Raw genomic sequence first — 20,503 nt, forward strand, 5'->3', positions numbered from 1 at the left:
CCATTTTTGGGCAGGCTGCACTTTCTTTCGCGCTGGGTGGCTCTCCTTACAGGGCGCACTCCTTGCGTGTGGGGCTCCCCAACGTGGGGGACACCCCTTCGTGGCAGGGCACTCCTTGCGTGCATCAGCACTGTGCATGGACCAGCTCCACATGGGTCAAGGATGCCTGGGGTTTGAACCGTGGACCTCCCATGTGGTAGGTGGATGCCCTATCCATTGGGCCAAGTCCGCTTCCCCAGTGTAAGTGTTTAAACAGGATTGGTGTTCTTTTCAAAATGCGTGGTAGAATTTACTTGTGAAGTCAATCTGGTCTGAAACTTTTTTTTTGCTGTGAGATTTTTGATGACAGATTCAATCTCTTTAAATGTGATTGGTTTATTAAGTTCTTGTATTTCTTTGTAGCTTCAATGTAGGTTGGTTGTGCATTTCTAGGTATTTGTTTCATCTAGGTTGTCTAGTTTGTTGGCATGTATTTTCTCATAATGTCCTCTTATGATCCTTTTTATTTCTGAGGGGTCAGTTGTAACTTCCCCCCTTTCATTTCTGATTGTATTTTCTGATTGTATCTTCTCTCTTGTTTTCTTTGTTAGTCTAGCTTGGGGTTTGTCAATTTATTGATCTTCTCAAAGAACCAGCTTTTGGTTTTGTTGATTTTTCTCTCTCTGTTTTTTTTTTCAATTTCATTTATTTCTGCTCTAATCTTTATTATTTCTTTCTGCTTGCTTTGGGATTGGTTTGCTGTTCTTTTTCTCACTTCTCTAGTTCAGTTAAATTTTGAGTTTATCTCTATTCTTTTTTAATAAAGACATTTAGGGCTATAAATTTCCCTCTCAAGACTGCCTTTGCTGTATCTCATAAGTTTTGATGTTATGTTATTTTCATTTGTCTCAATATATTTACTGATTCCACTTATAATTTCTTATTTGACCCACTAATTATTTAGGAGTGTGTTACTTAGTCTCCACACATTTGCTGATTTACTGTTTTCCTGTCTATTATTGATTTCCAGTTTCATTTCATTTATGGTCTGAGAAGGTGCTTTGTACAATTCCAGTCTTTTTATATTTATCGAGAGCTGCATTGTACCCTAACATGTGGTCTATCCTGGAGAAAGATCCATGGGACCTTGAGTAGTATGTATAACCAGCTGAATTTGTATGCAGTATGTCTGTTAATGTCTAATTTGTTTATCGTATTCTATAAGTTCTCTGTTTCCTTGTTGATCTTATGTCTAGTTCTATCTAATGATGTGAGTATGGTGTTGAAGTCTCCAGCTATTATTGTAGAGATGTCTATTTCTCCCTTCAGTTTTCTAGTGTTTGTGTCATGAATTTTGGGGCACCCTGGTTAGGTGTATAGATATTTATGACTGTTACCTCTTCCTGGTGGTTGTTGCTTTTATTAATATATAATGGTCTTCTGTATCTCTTATAACTTTTTTGCGCTTGAAGTCTGTTTTTTTTCTGATATTAGTGTGGCTACCTCCGCTCTTTTTTGCTTACTATTTGCATGGAGTATTTTTTTCCAACCTTTCGCTTTCAGCCTTTTTGTAACTGTGGGTCTAAGGTGAGTTTCTTGTAAGCAGCATATGAATGGCTCATGTTTTTTTATTCACTCTCTCAGCCTTTATCTTTTGATGGGGGAATTTAATTCATTTACATTCAGTGATATTAATGTAAATGCACTATTTACTTCCACTATTTTATATTTTGTTTTTAATATGTCATATTTTTGTCTGTCTTTTTACTCTTTTGGGTTTTCTTTCTGCTATTCTTTCTTCTATACTCTCCTCCAAGCCTCTTGCCTGTTTCTTTAATGTTCTCAGGCTTCCTTTAATATTTCTGCAAAGGTGGATTCTCTTTTGCAAACTCTCAGTTTCTTTTTGTTTGTTTAAATATTTTATACTCGCCTTCATATTTGAAGGACAGTTTTGCTGGATAAAGAATTCTTGGCTGGCAGTTTTTCTCTTTCAGTGTCCTAATTGTATCATACCACTGTCTTCTAACCTCCCTGGTTTCTGAAGGGAAATCCTTATTGTTTCTCTTCGCTCTGTCTTCTTGTTGCGTCAGCTTGCCATGGTAGCCTATTGTGTCAGCTCGCTGACCTGCTTTAGGAGGCACTGGGAGCCGAACCTGGGACCTCTTGTGTGGTAGGTGGGTGCCCATCTGTTTGAGGCACATCCACTTTCCTGTATTTTTAAAAACCATTAAGGATATGATAAATCCATTCTAATAATGCACAGATTCTTTGTTCTTTTTATATATTGATTATTTCAAGAGGTCATTTATGTCCTTCCACTCAAAACAGACCAGCCATTTAAGAAAATTGTGTTACTTAACAGAGAAAGTAAAAGTTTAGTTTTGTGTCAGTACACCATTCAGTAAACAAATCTTACATAGATCAGAACAAATTGAGGTGGCATCTGATAGGTTTTCCTGCTATAAAGTTAGGTTTTGTTATCAATATCAATTTATAGATTTTTGCTTGATAATGGCCTCCCAGAATCAGCTATTTACATAGAAATCCGTCAGTTTAGAAAATGCTTTTATAGACTTCCTACAACCTATAATTTCCTTTAATCTTATATAACTTTATATATCCATATAGATGTTACTTTATCTTAAGATAAGTTTCATCTTTAACTTAGATGAAATTACAGTCGTCAACAGACGAAATTTGTTCTACTACTTTCCATATTCATTCAAGTCTTGTCCTACATATTTCTATCCTGATTTTATGAAAACCATCCATCTTAGGAGAAAACACATTACCTTAGACAAGGTTTCACAAACCGACTTCTTTCCATATAATTTTTTTTTTTAAGATTTATTTTTTATTTATTTCTCTCCCCTTCCCCCCCCCAACACCCCTGTTGTCTGCTCTCTGTGTCCATTTGCTGCGTGTTCTTCTTTGTCTGCTTCTCTTGTCAGCGGCACGGGAATCTGTGTTTCTTTTTGTTGTGTCATCTTGTGTGTCAGCTCTCCGTGTGTTCGGTGCCATTCCTGGGGAGGCTGAACTTTCTTTCGTGCTGGGTGGCTCTCCTTACAGGGTGCACTCCTTGTGTGTGGGGCTCCCCTATGTGGGGACACCCCTGCATGGCAGGGCATTCCTTGCATGCATCAACACTGTGCGTGGGCCAGCTGCACACAGGTCAAGGAGGCCCAGGGTTTGAACCGTGGACCTCCCATGTGGTAGATGGACGCTCTATCCACTGGGCCAAGTCTGCTTCCCTTTCCCTATAAATTAAGACTTGTCTTATGTCCCTTATTCTGTTCTGTGAAAAACTTGTCATTTCACTTTGAATTCGGCAAGTGGATGTGGCTCAAGCAATTGGGCTCCTGTCTACCATATAAGAGATCCAGGGTGTGATACTCGGGGTCTCCTGGTGAAGGCAATCTGGCTTGTGTGGTGAGCTGGGCCACGTGGAGTTCTGCCCTGCACAGGATTGCTGCCCCACTCAGGAGTGCTGGCAACGTGGAAAGCTGATGCAGCAAGATGATGCAACAAAAAGAGACACAGAGGAGAGACAGTAAGAGATGCAGCAAACCAGGGAGCTAAGGTGGCGCAAGAGAATGATGCCTCTCTCCCACTCTGGAAGGTCCCAGGGTTCCTGGAGCTGCCAGTGAGAATACAAGTGGACACAAGAACAAACAGTGAGTGGACACAGAGAGCAGCCAGTGGAGGGATGGGAGAAATAAATAAATAAATCTTTTTTAAAAAAAATTAATTAAAAACTTAGGTTTTTGGCATTGTCAAGATTTGACAGACTTAATGTTAACTAATTTGCATCTGGATAAACCTAGGGAGATACACCCAAGTACGATAGAATTAATGATACCTTATGTGAGAAATGTTTTCTTTTCCTTCATAGGAGGTTAAGGCCTCTTTGTTTTGATAATACCTTAAAATTATAAATAACCTCAAAAGCATATTGACTATTTGGCCCTGGAATATAATTCTACCATTTGTTTCAATTATAATTTAGAAAAAACTTCTCATATCTTTCAAGGGTCTTTACTTACTGAAATTTGGCCATTGGCTTAATTACTCTCATCTCAATGCATTAAAATTTAATTCGAGAATTACAGGGCAGACTATACAAAACAAGATTTATTCTGTAATATCCCCTGTCCCTTTCATTTTTTCCAGGTCTAGTAGAATTCTAAACTAAAATCATATCTCCCCTATCTTTCCATACCTAACCTATCCCCTGTAGTTTTTTTTTTTTTAATTATTTAATTTTTATTTTTAAAGAAGCTTTAGATTACATAAATGCTATATAAAAAATATAGGGGATTCCCATATGCCCCACTCCCTCCCCCTCTCACACCTTCCCACATTAACAACATCCTTTATTAGTGTGGTGCATTTGTTACAATTGATGAGCACATATTGAAGTATTGTTGCTAATTGTGGACTATAGTTTATATTATAGTTTACACTCTGTCCCATACACTTTTGTAGCTTACGACAAAATATATAGTGGCCTGTATCCATCATTCCAATGTCATGTAGAACAATTCCAAAGTCCCCAAAATGCTGCATATATTATACCTATTCTTCCCTTTCCCTCCCCTCAGAACCTCTGGTTGCCACTGCCTTTATATCAATGATGAAAGTTCTTCCATTGCTAGAATAATGTAATTCTGTAGTAGAATAATAGGTCTACTTTAGTCTATTGTTCATTCCCCAATCTTGAGGATTTGGGGATGGTGATACTCACTCTGTTTCAAATTGAGAGAGGGCTTAGATCCCATGGGGCACATTGATGAATCTGTCTTGTTTGCATTTGCAGACAGCCTGTTCCTTGGGATTGGCATTGTCCATCATCATCCCCTGAATACAAGGGCAGTACCTAGTGAAGGAAGATAGACCATTACACCAGGCCCTTGATATTCATGGTTGTACTTGTGAACCTTTTCTTGTGAAATTTAAACTTAGCCTAGTATTATATAATGCCTAAGATTTACGTCCTGAAAGCCTTGTTGCTCAAATGTGGCCTCTCTCTAAGCAAAACTCAGCATATAACACACTACCTTCCCCCCTGGCATAGGATATGACTCCTGGGGATGAGCCTCTCTGGCACCAAGGGATTATTACCAAGCGCCAGCTAGCAGTGCATCTGGAAAAAGACCTTGACCAAAAAGGGGAAACGGTAAATACAAATGAATTTTTATGGTTATGAGATTTCAGAGTGAGTCGGAGGTCATTCCAGTGGTTACGCTTATGCACATCTCAGCAGGATCTCATTGATTGCCACATTAAACAGTGCCTCAAATAGCAGGACTCCTGAGGGCTCTAGAGACATCCAGACACTAGAAGCAGGATTGACAAGCTCTGTAATTCAGCACCCTGTCATTGGGCTTAACTTTGGATTTTATGCTCCCCAGTGTAACAGAGTTAGACTCATTTATAGGTTCTCTACACATGACTCTTCTACCCTTTTTTATTTGAACCTATAATGAGCATTATACTTGTTAAATATATGTCCCAGAGACTACTTTGATCCATCCATGTGCCAGTTGAGCCCTGACTCTCAGCAGAGTTGCAATACCTATTCTCCAGTTCATTGGACTCACCCAGGACATCTAACAAGGAGATGATGATGGACAATCCCCATACTTTTCTAAATCAATTTTTATGAGTTACTCAATTTAGTTAAGGTTAATAGAAAGCCCTGGGACTAGGATCTGGCTATAGAATGTGGAGGAATTCAGGACAGCCTTTTCAGTTTGGGTTTTGTTGGTTTTTTTTTTCCTTTCTCTAAATAGTTTCTTTAGTCAGATTTTTAATAAGACCTTTTTCATCCTGTTTGGCTTCTCTGATTTGGGTTCCATGAGTATTCACTTACCTATATAAGGACTTATTTAGTTTTTAGCAATTTGATTAGAGCTCTTTAAAGAATTTTTATTTGTTAATTTGATATTACCATCCATTGGTATGAAAATATACACTGAACAAACAGGTACAAATGAGAATTAGACACACCAACAGAAATATAAAGCTCAGTAATTTGTTTCATAATTCTTACTCTTTTGGTGTGGTTGTCTCCAGGTTTGTCATCATTCCACATCTCTCGTTTTTACTGCTTTTAAAATCTCCTCTGGGATCAGTGTTGCTTGTAATATGGAAGCTCATTCTTGCAAACACTTTTTTTTAATGTATAAAAATTGGGAGAAAATGGGCATTATTTGGTTGACAGTTTTTTTTTATCAAGGAAGGTACTTTGGGGAAGCTGTGCGTCAAATATTTGGTTTTAATTCAGTAATAAAGCTCCTCTCTACCTGGCCCTTTCATTCCACGTTTCTATTGGCTCCCACTAGCTGTTCTTAGGGTTTTTCCCTGCGGCGTCCAGGACAATACCTTTTCCGGTGTTTTCTGCACATTGATTGGTTCTTATTTTTAAAATTTCTCCCAACCCTGGAAGGGTGGAGGTTGGACCCAGGGGTCTTGTCTTTTTGAGGCAGTCTTGTTCTAATTGTTTTCTCTTTTTTTTTAGAGCTCTGAGTAGAGTTATTTGCCTTCTGAAATGCAGGTTTTCTACCTTCTAATCTGCTGGTTTCCTTTAACTCAGTCCCTATTCTAATAAACTTCATGGGCAATGCTAACTAAACTAGAGATAGATAATTTAGTCCCTTATCAATTTTCTGAAGCTTCCTTCTGGTGAACTTTGAGTAATAAAAGTTATATTTCAAAGTCTTGTATTTTCTGGACTTTCCAGATCTATTTTAGTGTATTGCCGATAGGCAGTGTAATTTCTTTCTAGGAAAGTGGAGGGGCTTTGTTCTGATACTTCTATTATTTCACTTATCCATTGTTAAGTTTTTAGCTTCAGGGAACTCTTTCTGCTCTAACCTAGCCGAGTCTTCACAATTAGCATTCCATTTAAGATTCTTTAATGGTGCTGCTAATTTCTCTCTAGCATACCCTGGGTTGTCAGGAATTTCTCCTGTTTATTAACTGTTTCCTGCTCTGCTTCTTCATTTACTTTTTTTTTCTTTAAAGATTTATGTATTTATTTCCCCCTCCCCCACCCTGCTGTTTTTACTGTCTGTGTCTATTTGCTGTGTGATTTTCTGTATTTATTTCTCTTTGTCTTCTCCTCTTTCTCCTCTAGGATTCAGAGGAATTAGGTCCTGGGGACTTCTGATGTGGAGAGAGGCTACCTGTCAATTGCGCCACCTTAGTTCCTGTGCTTCATTTTAACTTTCCCTTTCCACTCTTGTTGAGTCTTCATCTTGCTGTTTGACTCACTTGCACAGGCACTCGGGCTCACTATGTGGGCACTGGCTCATCACGCAGGCACTCACGTGGACACTCAGCTCACTGCATGGGCATTGGCTCGCTGCTCAGGCATGCTTTCTCTTCTTTTTCACCAGGAAGTGCCAGGGATCAAACCTGGGTCCTCCCATATGGTAGGTGGAGACCTTATCACTTGGGCCACTTCTGCTTCCCTTCATTTACTCTTTTCCCCTTCATCTCCTGTTATCCTGAAGTCTTCAATACTAGTTCAATTACAGGTTAGAATAATTAAGCTTTTTATTTTCTCTGGGTCCTTTTTATAGAGTAAGCCACCATTTTCCCACCGATGTAAATCTGACAGGGGGGAATGGGGTAAACATGTACACAAAATTTTTCATCTATTCCTAGAGACATTTGCCAGAGGAGTAGAAATTTTTCCAGCTCAGCTGCTGATCTTAGAAAGATGTCCTGGCTGATGGAGATACAGAATTTTCCCTATAGAACCATGCTTCGGTCATTTTCTTCCTTATTCTTAAGTTTTATTGAGGCCAAACTTTTTTACAGGAAAAAAAATAGACTCATGGCTAAGATTTTCCTGACTTTAAAATATAGGCTAAATGGCTACATTTAGGACCTCCAGTAAAATTAGAATTTCCCATTTTAAAGAATTTCAGTAACTAGTAACTAATTAGGAATACTTGAGCATATAAATGCAGTTAAACACTAATTTAGCAGTTTATACGCTGAATATTTATTGCACCTAAATAACATACACTGTTTAATGAGCAGACACTTAACACTTCTGTATTCTGGATTACTTTTCAGGAGTATTCTTAAATGACAGACTTAAAGTTCAAGAGTCTATCCAACTGAAAGTCTCAAAGTTCAGGAGTACACTTAACAGACCCTATGCAGAATGGTACCCACCCCCACAAATAAAAACAAAACAGAAAAACCAAGAAAGAATGGAGATCTTTGTCAGATCAAGGGGAATCATTCTGGAAGAAATTTAAGGGGATTTAAACCACTGAACTGTCTTCTCAATGATTCTCTTTTACCTTGTTGATCTGCTCACCTAGTCAGAAAAGATGGAGAGGACAGAGCAAGGGGAAGGAATCATTCTGGAAAAAAGTTTAAGGAGACTAAAACCACCAAACTAACTTCCCAGGTTGCTTCTGCTTTGGTGATGTGCTTCTTCAGACAGTTGTCTAAACTCGGGGCTGGAACTGTTTTCTTTTTGAAGCTTTAAAGTGCTTTTAGGGCCTGGAGTGCCATCGAAGTAGGAAAATTCTGGTTGTTGTGCTTTTAGACCAGGAGGGTCTGTCGGCACAAAAAACTTGATTACTGTGCTTACCTGGGGCGCCAGAGCCTTGAGCAGTCATACTCCTTCAGGGACCCCTTTTCCTTAGTCCCACCAGAGTCACCACATTGATAGAGAGCAAGAGGAGGTTTTTCTCTCCCAGTGCACCCTTTTTTTTTTTTTTAAAGATTTATTTATTTATTTAATTCCCCCCCTCCCCCAGTTGTCTGTTCTCTGTGTCTATTTGCTGCGTCTTGTTTCTTTGTCCGCTTCTTTTGTCGTCAGTGGCACGGGAAGTGTGGGCAGGCTGCACTTTTTTCACAGGGGGCGGCTCTCCTTACGGGGTGCACTCCTTGTGCGTGGGGCTCCCCTACAAGGGGAACACCCCTGCGTGGCGGGGGCACTCCTTACACGCACCAGCACTGGGCGTTGGCCAGCTTATCACATGGGTCCGGAGGCCCTTGTTTTGAACCTTGGACCTCCCAAGTGGTAGGCGGAAGCCCTATCCTTTGGGCTTCCCACAATAAGGATATTAAAACAGGAGGGTGGAGTGGTTACCATCCCAGTGGTAAGGATACACAAGGATGAGCCTAATCCATAAACAAGATAAAGTCAGTCTAGAATTATCATCACAAAGGTACCATACACAAGGGTGAGGTTAGGTCTAGAGCAGGGTTCTTAACTTTTTTGTTCCATGGCCCTCTTTGCCAGTCAGGTGAAATGAATGCAACTGTAATTTACTTATTGCATACATTCATAAGTGAAGGAAATGCTAGATTTCAGTTAGAAGTCAGAGAAAATAAAGATAATAAGTTGATTTTTTTCAATTCAAGTTCTAGAACCCCCTGAAATTTTTCAACGGACCCTTGGTTAAGAACCTCTAGTCTAGAATAACCATAAATGGATGGGACCACTCTAGCCAGCTTTAGTAATTTCAGGTATTAACCTTTTGCTATTTTATAGTATAAAAGTATCTGTATAATGATTTGGTAATCATAATTATTTGTTAATTCTTTTTTTTTTTTTTTTTTTTTTTTTAAAGATTTATTTTTTATTTTTTATTTAATTCCCCTCCCCTCCCCCGGTTGTCTGTTTTCTGTGTCTTTTTGCTGCGTCTTGTTTCTTTGTCCGCTTCTGTTGTCGTCAGCGGCACGGGAAGTGTGGGCGGCGCCATTCCTCGGCAGGCTGCTCCCTCCTTCGCTCTGGGCGGCTCTCCTTATGGGCGCACTCCTTGCGCGTGGGGCTCCCCTACGCGGGGGACACCCCTGTGTGGCATGGCACTCCTTGCGCGCATCAGCACTGCGCATGGGCCAGCTCCACACGGGTCAAGGAGGCCCGGGGCTTGAACCGCGGACCTCCCATGTGGTAGACGGACGCCCTAACCACTGGGCCAAAGTCCGTTTCCCTATTTGTTAATTCTTAACCCTAGGTTACAGATGGTACCCAGTTGAGAAGCAGGCTTGAAAAATGGTATATGGAGGGAGGTCCTTCGTGAAGTTCTGAAGGATTTCAAAGCACTTTTAATCTTGAGAATAATGTCACCAATTCTTAAATATAATTGCATTTTACTTTCTTAATATAGGTATATAAGAAGACGTGGAAAAGGGATAGTTAATAGATAATAGGAGAATGTAGGAATGTACACAGTACTTATGGGTGCTTAACCTATTTTGGTAGAGTTTTTCTTTTCCTCTCATTAAAGCATCAACTCTGAGTTAAGGAAATGGTTTTATCTGTTTGACACAGGTGGCCCTTCTTTCTCTCTTACAGTGAGAAAATAACCCAAAGCAACTCCAAATGATAGACTATATGGGGGATCAGGTTTAGATATAGGGGGCTTTCTGTTATTTTTACTTATTCTAGACTACCAACCTACTAAGGCGTAAAGAACTCAGTGCAGTTTAATAGTATTTATTCTGCAGCCACCCACCCATTATTCTTCCATACTATATGTGCCTTCTATATGTAAGGCACCATTTTAAGCTGGAGTTTGAACAAAGCAGACAAAATCCTTGCCCTCTTAGAACTTTTTTAGTAACAACACTCTTCTTCAATTTATATCATAGCTGTGCTTCCTTTGTGGCTTTGTGGATGGGTTAAAAAATTACAAGTGAAACATTTGGGATATGTGCTTAGAATCTGTGATAAAAGTGCTTTGCTATTATTAAAAATGGAAGGAAAGAAAAGTTTCATTTTTTTGTTTTGGTGACTAGGCAAAACAGGAATATGAAAAGAGGAAGGAGGTAAGGGGAAATATGGTGTACGTGAGGTGATCTTCAAACAGTTAAACATGAAACTATTGTGTGACCCAGTAATCCCACTCTTAGGTATATACCTGAAATAATTGAAAGCAGGGAGTCATAACAGCATCATTTACAATAGCTGAAAGGTGGAAAAAGTCTGTATGTCCATCCACAGATGAATGGATAAACAAAATAAAATATTATTGAGCCCTAAAATGGAGCGATGCTCTCATACATGTGATAACATGGATGTGAAATAAGTCAAACACAAAGGGACAGATATTGTATGATTCCTCTTACATGAAATAGCTAGAATATGCAAACTCAGAGACAGAAAGTAGATTGCAGGTTGGAGTGGTGGAGAATGGGGAGTTAATACCTAATGGGTTTCTGTTTGGCATGATGGGAAAGTTCTGGTAATAATTGGTGGTGCTGAGGGTAGCACAACATTGTAAATATGATTAATCCCACTGAATTGTATACTTAGGAGTGGTTGAGATGGAAAAATTCATGTTGTGCATGTTTCCACAATGAAAAAGTAGAGTCTAAAGACATAAGAACAACTAAGTGCAGTGCATGATTTTGGTCTGTATCTAACAATGGGACATAAATGAAAAAAGTTGTAAACTTTAAATTAGGGTTAGATTTCCTGAGTTTGTTGGCAGTATTTAAGGTGGTTACGTAAGTGAATATTCCTTGTTCTTAGGAAAGTACATTGAAGTATTAAAGTGTTCAAGTAGATGTATACAGACTGCTTTCAAATGTTTAGAAAATAGACAGATGGAATGGTAAATATTTTGGCAAATGTGCCAAAACTTAAAAGTTGGTGAATATGGGTATCTGCCTGGGGGATTGGAGTTGTCGCCAATCTATTATTATGCTGGAGTTGTCTGTGTGTGTGGGTTTTGCCTTATTTTTGCAACTGTCCTCTTTGAAATTACTTCAAATAAAATGTTTATTAGAAAAAAAATTAAAAAGTGAGCTAAAGAGAAAGAAATCTCTACATTAGGCTTGAAGGAAGCTGGGGGCATTAGGTGTTTGTATTTACTGTCTAACCTTGAATGGATGAGTTATTAGGAAGAGAGGGAGCATGAGAAGATAGAATAATGGAAGGAGGGTAAACAAGACTTTTTAGCAAGTCTGATTTAAATAACTTGTAATGTGCCTACAAAATGTTTCATTTGTGTTTGAAAAAGACCCTGTTGCTGTTTCTATTATGTTAGCATAGCTGAAAGATTAAGTGGCTGACCAGTAGTGTTCTGACTACTACTTAAGTTCTCCGTTTATTTGACAACCCTGCAGAAGATGACTGAGAGTCAGTCTGTCTCCTGGTTTGTTGTGTTCAAGTTGACCTGTATATCTTTGTATCTCTCAGTTCCATAGTGTTGTATTACTTGAAGGTGGTGCCTTTATTTTTCCTGCATTTAGATATAAAGCAGGTGTTTAGGTTCTGCTTTCTATTCTGTAGCTTTCCTAGTTTGGTAAAGATGTATCTTCCTGAGTTTACCTAAACATTGCATGAGCATGAGGTATTTTTGCTCTTTTTGTTTTTATTTTAATGCTTAATGACCTTTTGCTTTCATTTGAGAGTCACTGAGCCAGTCTTCGGTGATCTTGATTGCTGTGGTATAGTGTTTTATTATTTTTATTTTAAAGCAAATGACTTTTTTTTTTTTTCAGATTTTGGGGCTGGGGATTGAACCCAGGACCTCCTATATGGGAAGCTGGCGCTCAACCACTGAGCTCTACCGCTGCCCCACAAATGGCTTTTCTTCAGTGCCCCATTATAAAAATTCATTACCTAAGATATTTCATTTATTGCCAAAGGAGCCTTCAATTTACTAGTCACTTTAATATTTTTGTTGCTATATTTATCACTTTATCAAAATGCTGGTGAGTAAAAGAACTTGAACTTTTTGACTATATTAACTTAGTACTGTAATTCAGACCAGGCTCATTAAGCTGTTCAATATTTGTCCATCTTTGAGTGCCCATATTTTAGATTTCAGAAAGTAAAACCCAAAGCAACATTACTTCGGTTTCTTAAATTATCTCTTGTATCTAGTTTTGTTTATATAATTTAAGATTTTAAAGCTTTGGTGGTTTGTTGGTCCTTAACTTAAACTTAGTTTTAATTCTTTCTATTCAACGACTGTTCTGTAGTCTTTTGAATCAAAACATGAAAGTGAAATGATAATTTACAGCTATACCCTTTAAAAAAAAATCTAACTCTAGTTTGTAAGGGAATGTGTGATTTGTAAGGGACTAGTAATGATTTAGAGGGTATTATTGCTCTTTACTATATCTTGAAACTTTTCCTCTGATAGGCTTGTGTTTTAGTTCAGGCTATTTGTTGTTCTCCTGTGCTGCAGCTGCTACTTTTTTTAAAAAAAAAACTGGAGCAATTGTAGGTTTACAGAAGCATATACAGTTCCCAGGGACCCCCTTCTCACATGTACCGTTTTCTCTGTTAGCTGGTTTGTGTTAGTGTGATATCTTTGTTACAATTCATGAAATAGTATATAACAATGCTATTAACTTTAGCCCCCTGTTTACATTAGGTTTCATTCTTTGTGTTGTGTTCTTTGGATTTGTGTGTATGCCTGTGTGTGGTAACATATATAGCCAATGTTTTCCTTTTCCCCCCTCCTTTCTGAATATACAGTTGTGTGGTATTAATTACATATAAAAGTTGTGCTTCCATCCCTATTTTCCATTGCCACAAATTTTTCCATCATCCCAAACAGAAACTCCTTACCAATTAAGCTTTAACTCATCATTTCCCTTCCTCACTTGACTCTGGTAATCTCTATTCAGTTTCTGACTATATATGTATATTTTACTTTTTTCATGTAAATGAGACCCTACAGTATTTGTCTTTTTGTGTCTGGCTTATTTCACTCAACATGATGTCTTCAAGGTTCAGACTTCTAGCATGTCAGAACTTCATTCCTTTCTTTACGGCCAGTTAATATTCCATTGCATGTTTTGTTTATTCATTCATCTGTCAATGGAACTTGGGTTGCTTCCACCTTTTGGTAGTTTTGAATAATGCTACTCTGAACATTGGTGTACAACTGTCTGTCTGAATCCCTGCTTTCATTCAGTTCTTTTGGGTATAAGCCTAGAAGTGGGATTGCCGGGTTATTAAGATTATTCTGTATGGAGCTTTCTGAGAAATCAGCAAACTTTTCTTCAGTGGCTGAACCATTTTATATTCCTACCAGCTGTGTACTGAGTGTTCCTGTTTTTCCATTTTTGTTTAATAGTAGTCATTCCAGTGGGGTGAGATGCTGCTTTTGGTTTGCATTTCCCTGATGGCTAATATCTCTGAGTATCTTTTCATGTGCTATTGGCCATTTGTTTATCTTTTTTGGAGAAATACCTATTCAAGTCTTTTTCCCATTTTTAGTTGGGTGTCTTTTTGTTGTTGAGTTGTAGAAGTTCTTTATATATTCTGAATATTAAACCCTTCTCAGATGTATAATTTCCAAATATTTTCTTCTGTTCCTTACGTTGTTTTTTACTTTCTTGCTGAAATCATTTGATGTATAAAAGCTTTAAATTTTGATGAAGTCCCTTTTATTTTTTTCTTTCGTTCCTCATGTTTTTTAAAAAATATATTCTTTAATTAGAGAAGTCGAGTTTACAAAACAATTATGCATCATCTGCAGAATTCTCATGCATCACCCCTCCACCAACAGCTTGCCCTGTTGTGGAATATTTGTTAGAGATTATGAAAAACATCATAAAAATATTTTTTAAAGCAGTTTCATTCCTAATTGAGATATAATAACACACCATACAGTCCATCCAAAGTGTGCCATCAATGGCCCCTAGTATAATCCCCGTGTTGTGCATTCATCACGACATAAAATTTCAGAAGAATTTCATTACTCTAAAAGAAAAACCCTACACCCCTTAGCAGTCATCTCTTAATCCCTCTATTCTTCTATCCTTTTCCAGCCCTATATAACCATTAGTCTAATTCCATCTTTATAAATTGATTTATGTTTCCATTTTATATAAATGGAGTCATACTATATGTAGTACTTAGTGTTTGGTTTCTTTCACTTACATTTTTCTTTTTTTTGCTCTAATATTTGTCTTGTAACATTAACATACATAACACTTGTTCAGTTTCAAAGAAAAACAGTCATATATGCAGTATTACCCAAATTCATATTTCATGAGGTGTTACTATGCTGTACAGTCCCTTGTTATATTTTTTAGTTTTCATCTTAGTAATACACATGACCTTAGACTTTACCTTTTACCCAGTCATAACCGTATAATAGCACTGCTAGTTAAAAACATGGTTTGTGTTTTTACCTTTTCTATTCGTTTTCAAAGATTAACACCCAACCTTTTTACCATTTCTCTACATGTTAACCCTCAACTTTCCATTATCTAGTTTCATTCTATTTTCTGGTGACCCATATTCTAGTTATTAATTCCATGAGTTTGCTTAATATATTTAGTTCATAATAGCACAATCATACCATATTTGTCCTTTTTGTGTCTTGCTTTCTTCACTCAACATAATGTCTTTCAGGTTCATCCGTGTTGTCTTATACTTCATGATTTCATTTCTTCTTACAGCTGAATAATATTCTATCATGTGTATATACCGCAGTTTATCCACTCATCAGTTGATGGATACCTGGGTTGTTTCCATCTTTTGGCACCCCAATGAAAGTTGATTTTATCATTTGTTTTGTTTTTAGGAGTTATGGGGGATTGAACCTAGGACCTTGTACATGGGGAGCAGGTACTCAACTACTTGCGCTAAATCCACTTCCTTAACTCTGCATTTTTTTTTAAAAAACAAATCGATTTTATTGGTACATATTAATAAAGCATACAGTTTATCCAAAGTGTACAATCAATGATAGCTAGTATAATCACAGTTAGGTGTTCATCACAATCATTATTAGAGCATTTTCATTTCAATAATAAAAGTAAAAAACAAATGAACAAAATTTTTCACCTCTCAGTCTCTGTGTTTTGCCTGCTGTACATAGCTGCTATTTCTGGCTATTCTTGTACAATTGTTTGTTTATTTATTAAGTGGTTTTATTGCGATATAGTCATATACCATATGATCTAGCCAAAGTGTATTATCAGTGGCTTTTACTGTAATCACAAATTTGTACATTCATCACCACAAAAAATTTTAGAACAATTTGATAACTCCAAAAAGAAAACTCCGTACTCCTTATCCCCGGCCCTATATAACCATTATTCTAATTTTATCTTTATAAATTGATTTGTATTTACATTTCATATAAATGGAATCATACAGTATATTATACAGTATATTTGGTTCATAGTAGCACAGTCATACTGTATTTGTCCTTTTGTGTCTGGCTTGCTTCACTCAACATAATGTTATCTTGGTTCATCCATATTGTCATATACTTTATGACTTCATTTCTTCTTACAGCTGAATAATATTCCATCCTGTGAATAAATCACATTTGTTTATCCTCCATTCATCGGTTGATGGACACCTGTGTTGTTTCCAGCTTTTGGCAGTCATGAATAATGCTGCTGTAAACATAGGTGTGCAGATGTCTATTTGTGTCACTGCTCTCAGTTCTTCTGGGTTTATACCTAGTCGTGATATTGCAAACTCATGTGGCAAATCTATACTTAACTTATTTAGGAATTGCCAAACAGTCCTCTACAGTGGCTGTACCATTCTGCATTCCCACCAACAGTGAATAAGTGTTTCTCTCTTTCCACATCCTCTCCAACACTTATAGTTCTCTGTCATTTAATAGCGGCCATTCTCATAGTTGTGAAATATCTTGTAGTTTTGATTTGTATTTCCCTAATCTTAGTGACGTTGAGCATTTCTTCATGTATTTTTTTTGCCGTTTGTATTTCTTTTTGAACAAATGTCTGTTCAAGTCGTTTGCCCATTTTTTAATTGGGCCGTTTGTATTTTTATTATTTCTATTGTTGAGTTGTAACATCTCTTTATATATCCTGGATATTAAACCCTTATTGGATAGTGATTTCCAAATATTTTCTCCTATTGAGTTGGCTTCCTTCACACCCTTTTGGCAAAGTCCTTTGAGGTGCTTAAGTGTTTAATTTTGAGAAGGTCCCATTTATTAATTTTTTATTTTGTTATGTGTCCTTTGGGTGTAAGGTCCAGGAAACCACCACCTACTACAAGGTCTTTAAGATGTTTCCCTACTTTTTCTTCTAGTAGTTGAATTGTCCTAGCTTTTTTATTTAGGTCTTTGATACATTTTGAATTGATTATTCTGTAGGGAGTGTGATAGGGGTCCTCTCTTATTCTTTCGGTTAGAGCTGTCCAGTTCTCCTAGCACCATTTGTTGATGAGACTGTTTTGTCCCATTAACATGGGCTTGGTATGTTTGTCAAAAACCAGTTGACTGCAGCCAGTTAAGCTGACTGTCTCCTTCTCCCTGTTGGGGCCCAGTGTGCAGAGGATGTAGACAGCAGCCTCCTTGATAGTATACATTGCCTGTTGTTTGTATCGATTGCCCTAAGGAACCTTGGAGACAGCTCTTGCCTGTTGATGGTCCTGTCTGTGACCTTGTGCTAACCCCAATTTAGGCTCCAGATGGGTAGGCGAGGTGCCTTTGGAAAACCTCAGGACGGTGGCTTGGGTCCTCGCTGGCCAAGTCATCATGTCCATCTGTACCAAGCTTCAGAACAAGGAGCATGTGATTGAGACACTGCATAGTGCAAAGTTCAAGTTCCCTGGCTGCTAGAAAATCCATCTCCAAGAAGTGGGGCTTCACCAAGTTCAATGCTGACAAATTCGAGGACATGGTGGCTGAGAAGTGCCTTATCCTGGATGGTGGTGGGGTGAAATACATCCCTAATTGTGGTCCCTTGGACACCTGGCGGGCCCTGCATTTGTGTGGGCTTTGCTAGCACTGCCCTCACCTGTCCTGTGCCCTCCAATAAATGACTTCCTGGCTGCCAAAAAAAAACCCAAAAAACAAAATTAGTTGCCTGTAGAGGTGAGGGTTTATTTCTGGACTCTGAGTTCTGTTCCACTGATCGACATGTCTGTATTTATGCCAGTATCATGTTGTTTTGACCACTGTAGCTATGTAATATGTTTCAAGGTCAGGCAGTGAAATTCCTCCTGTGTTGCTCTTCTTTTTTAAATGCTTTTGGCTATTTTGGTACACTTTCCCTTCCAAATGAATTTTCTTTTGGAATTTTGATTCGTATTGCTTGAATCTGTAAATCAGTTTGGGTGGGATTGACGTCTTCACGATATTAATCTTCCAACCCATGAACATGGAATGTCTTTCCATTCGTTTAGTCCTGACCTGCATTTTTAAGATCCAGCCAAGGTAAAACTGATTGTCCTGTTTAATTGGTATTCAGGTATTTTGGCTAAAGTTTGGAAGGTGCTAGTAGTTCATTTCATTGATTTATGAGTATACTTGAAAAGTGGTCAGAAGGATTGGCTAAGTGTTAATGTTATTAAGAATATATTTTTAGGCCTTACCTGTATTAGTTGAGAGTAATGCCTTGATATTGATAAAATTCTTCTCAATTACATTTGTTCAAAAACTGTTCTATATCCACATACTTAGGTGAGAATTTTTTATTTCACAAAATATGCCTGAGGCATCTTCTTCCGTGATAAATGTTTCTGAATAATTGCTAGTCTATGCTTTTGGGTAATGCTGTAGAATGTGTGACACTGTTTACTTGTGTATGTTTTTAAGTATATTTTAAGTGTAAGTAACCTTTATATCTGGAGTAGGTTTTTTTTTCTGGAAAAAGCTACAAAAGTAGGATAGTGATTGAGAACATTGACTGTAGAGCCATTACTTATTGGATTTTTTTTTTAATATTTTTTTAAAATTTCTCTCCCTCCCCCCCCCCCCCGCCCGTTGTCATTTGCTGCACGTTCTTCTTTGTCCGCTTCTGTTGTCAGCGGCCCAGGACTCTGTGTTTCTTTTTGTTGCGTCATCTTGTGTGTCAGCTCTCCCTGTGTGCAGCACCATTCCTGGGCAGGCTGAACTTTCGTGCTGGGCGGCTCTTCTTATGGGGTGCACTTCCTGTACACATCAGCACTGGGCATAGGCCTGCCGAACCACGGACCTCCCATGTGGTAGATGGACGCCCTATCCACTGGGCCAAGTCCACTTCCCTACTTACTGGATTTGAGTCTCTGTTCTACCATTCCATAGAGGGGTAACTAATGCAAGTTACTTAATTTTTCCAGACTTTGGTTTCCTCATTTGTCAAGTAAGGATGATGATAATGTATTTCATAAGGTTATTGGATTAAGGTAATCTGTGTCAAGCTTTTAGCATAGGGCCTGGCACTAACATTTTGCTAATATTTATTAAGTGATTTTATTGCTGTGACTGTTACTACTGCTACACTACTAATAAGTGCTATACTACAACATGGTAAGTTGAGAGAGTACTTAAACTAGGGAACAGAAGACCCTGTTTTTGAGGTTCCCAGTCAACATTTTCATCATTCTGTGACTTGTGATTTACTTTTTCTTTCTGGGATTCAGTAACCTTTTATCTGTAATGTTACATTTTTACATGGTTTAAGCCATTGGTGAACCATGTGGTTGGTGGTTGGTATCTTGAGGTCCTTGAACTCTATATCAAGAGTTTTGTTCCAAGTCTCTTTTTCTACCAGAGTGTAAAACCTATGAGGGCATCAGCTGTGTTAGCTTTGTATGCTGATTTATTTATGTACCTATACTGTGCTTAACTTGTTATTTTATTGGACATTTGGATATCTTTCTTTGTAAAATATTCACACCCTTTGCCATTTTTTATGATGTCTTTTGTTTCAGAAGTTCTTAATTTCAATGTAGTCTAATTTATTGAATTTTGTTTTTATGATTGGTACTTTTTGTGTCTTGTTTAAGAAATATTTGCGGAAGCAGACTTGGCCCAGTGGTTAGGGCATCTGTCTGCCACATGGGAGGCCCGCGGTTCAAACCCCGGGACTCCTTGACCCATGTGGAGCTGGCCCATGTGCAGTGGTGATGAGTGCAAGAAGTGCTGTGCCACACAAGAGTGTCCCCACGCAGGGAAGCCCCACGTGCAAGGAGTGCGCCCCGTAAGGAGAGCCGCCCAGTGTGAAAGTGCAGCCTGCCTAGGAATGGCGCCGCACACATGAAGAGCTGACACAACAAGATGACACAACAAAAAGAAACACAGATTCCCGTGCCTCTGACAACAACAGAAGTGGACAAAGAAGATGCAGCAAATAGACACAGAGACCAGACAACTGGGCCGGGGGGGGGGGGGGGCGGAGAAGGGGAGATAGATAGATAAATAAATAAATCTAGATATAAAAAAAGAGAGAAATATTTGTCTACACCATTGTCATAAGGATATTATGTTTTCCACTAACAGCTTTATTGTTTTTTCACACTTAGATCTATAATTCATCTAGAAATGATTTTTTATACTTAAGATTTATTTTATTTATTTCTCCCCCTCACCTTGTTGTTTGTGCTCTTTGTCTGCTTATTGTGTTCATTTGCTGTGTGTTCTCTGTGTCTGCTCATCTTCTCTTTAGGAGGCACTGGGAACCGAACCTGGGACCTCCCATGTGGTAGATGGGCGCCCAAATGCTTGAGCTACATCCACTTTCCTGGAATTGATTTCTGTTTATGGTGTGAGGTAGGGGCAAGATACCTTTTTTCTCATAGGGCTATCCATTTGAACTGAAACCA

At 38.2% G+C, this 20,503-nt stretch overlaps 1 protein-coding gene and 1 non-coding gene across 7 annotated transcripts in view; both read left to right on the forward strand.

Moving 5' to 3' along the window:
- PPM1B (protein phosphatase, Mg2+/Mn2+ dependent 1B) overlaps positions 1 to 20,503 on the forward strand; it is a 129,653-nt gene that overhangs the window by 18,364 nt on the left and 90,786 nt on the right. The window lies entirely within an intron of this gene.
- On the forward strand, positions 17,196 to 17,330 carry LOC111763632 (small nucleolar RNA SNORA70). The gene has a single exon (XR_002796468.1). It is a non-coding gene; the product is annotated as a small nucleolar RNA SNORA70 (small nucleolar RNA).

The sequence above is a fragment of the Dasypus novemcinctus genome, chromosome 17 (assembly GCF_030445035.2).
Source record: "Dasypus novemcinctus isolate mDasNov1 chromosome 17, mDasNov1.1.hap2, whole genome shotgun sequence".
Taxonomy (NCBI): Eukaryota; Metazoa; Chordata; class Mammalia; order Cingulata; family Dasypodidae; genus Dasypus; species Dasypus novemcinctus.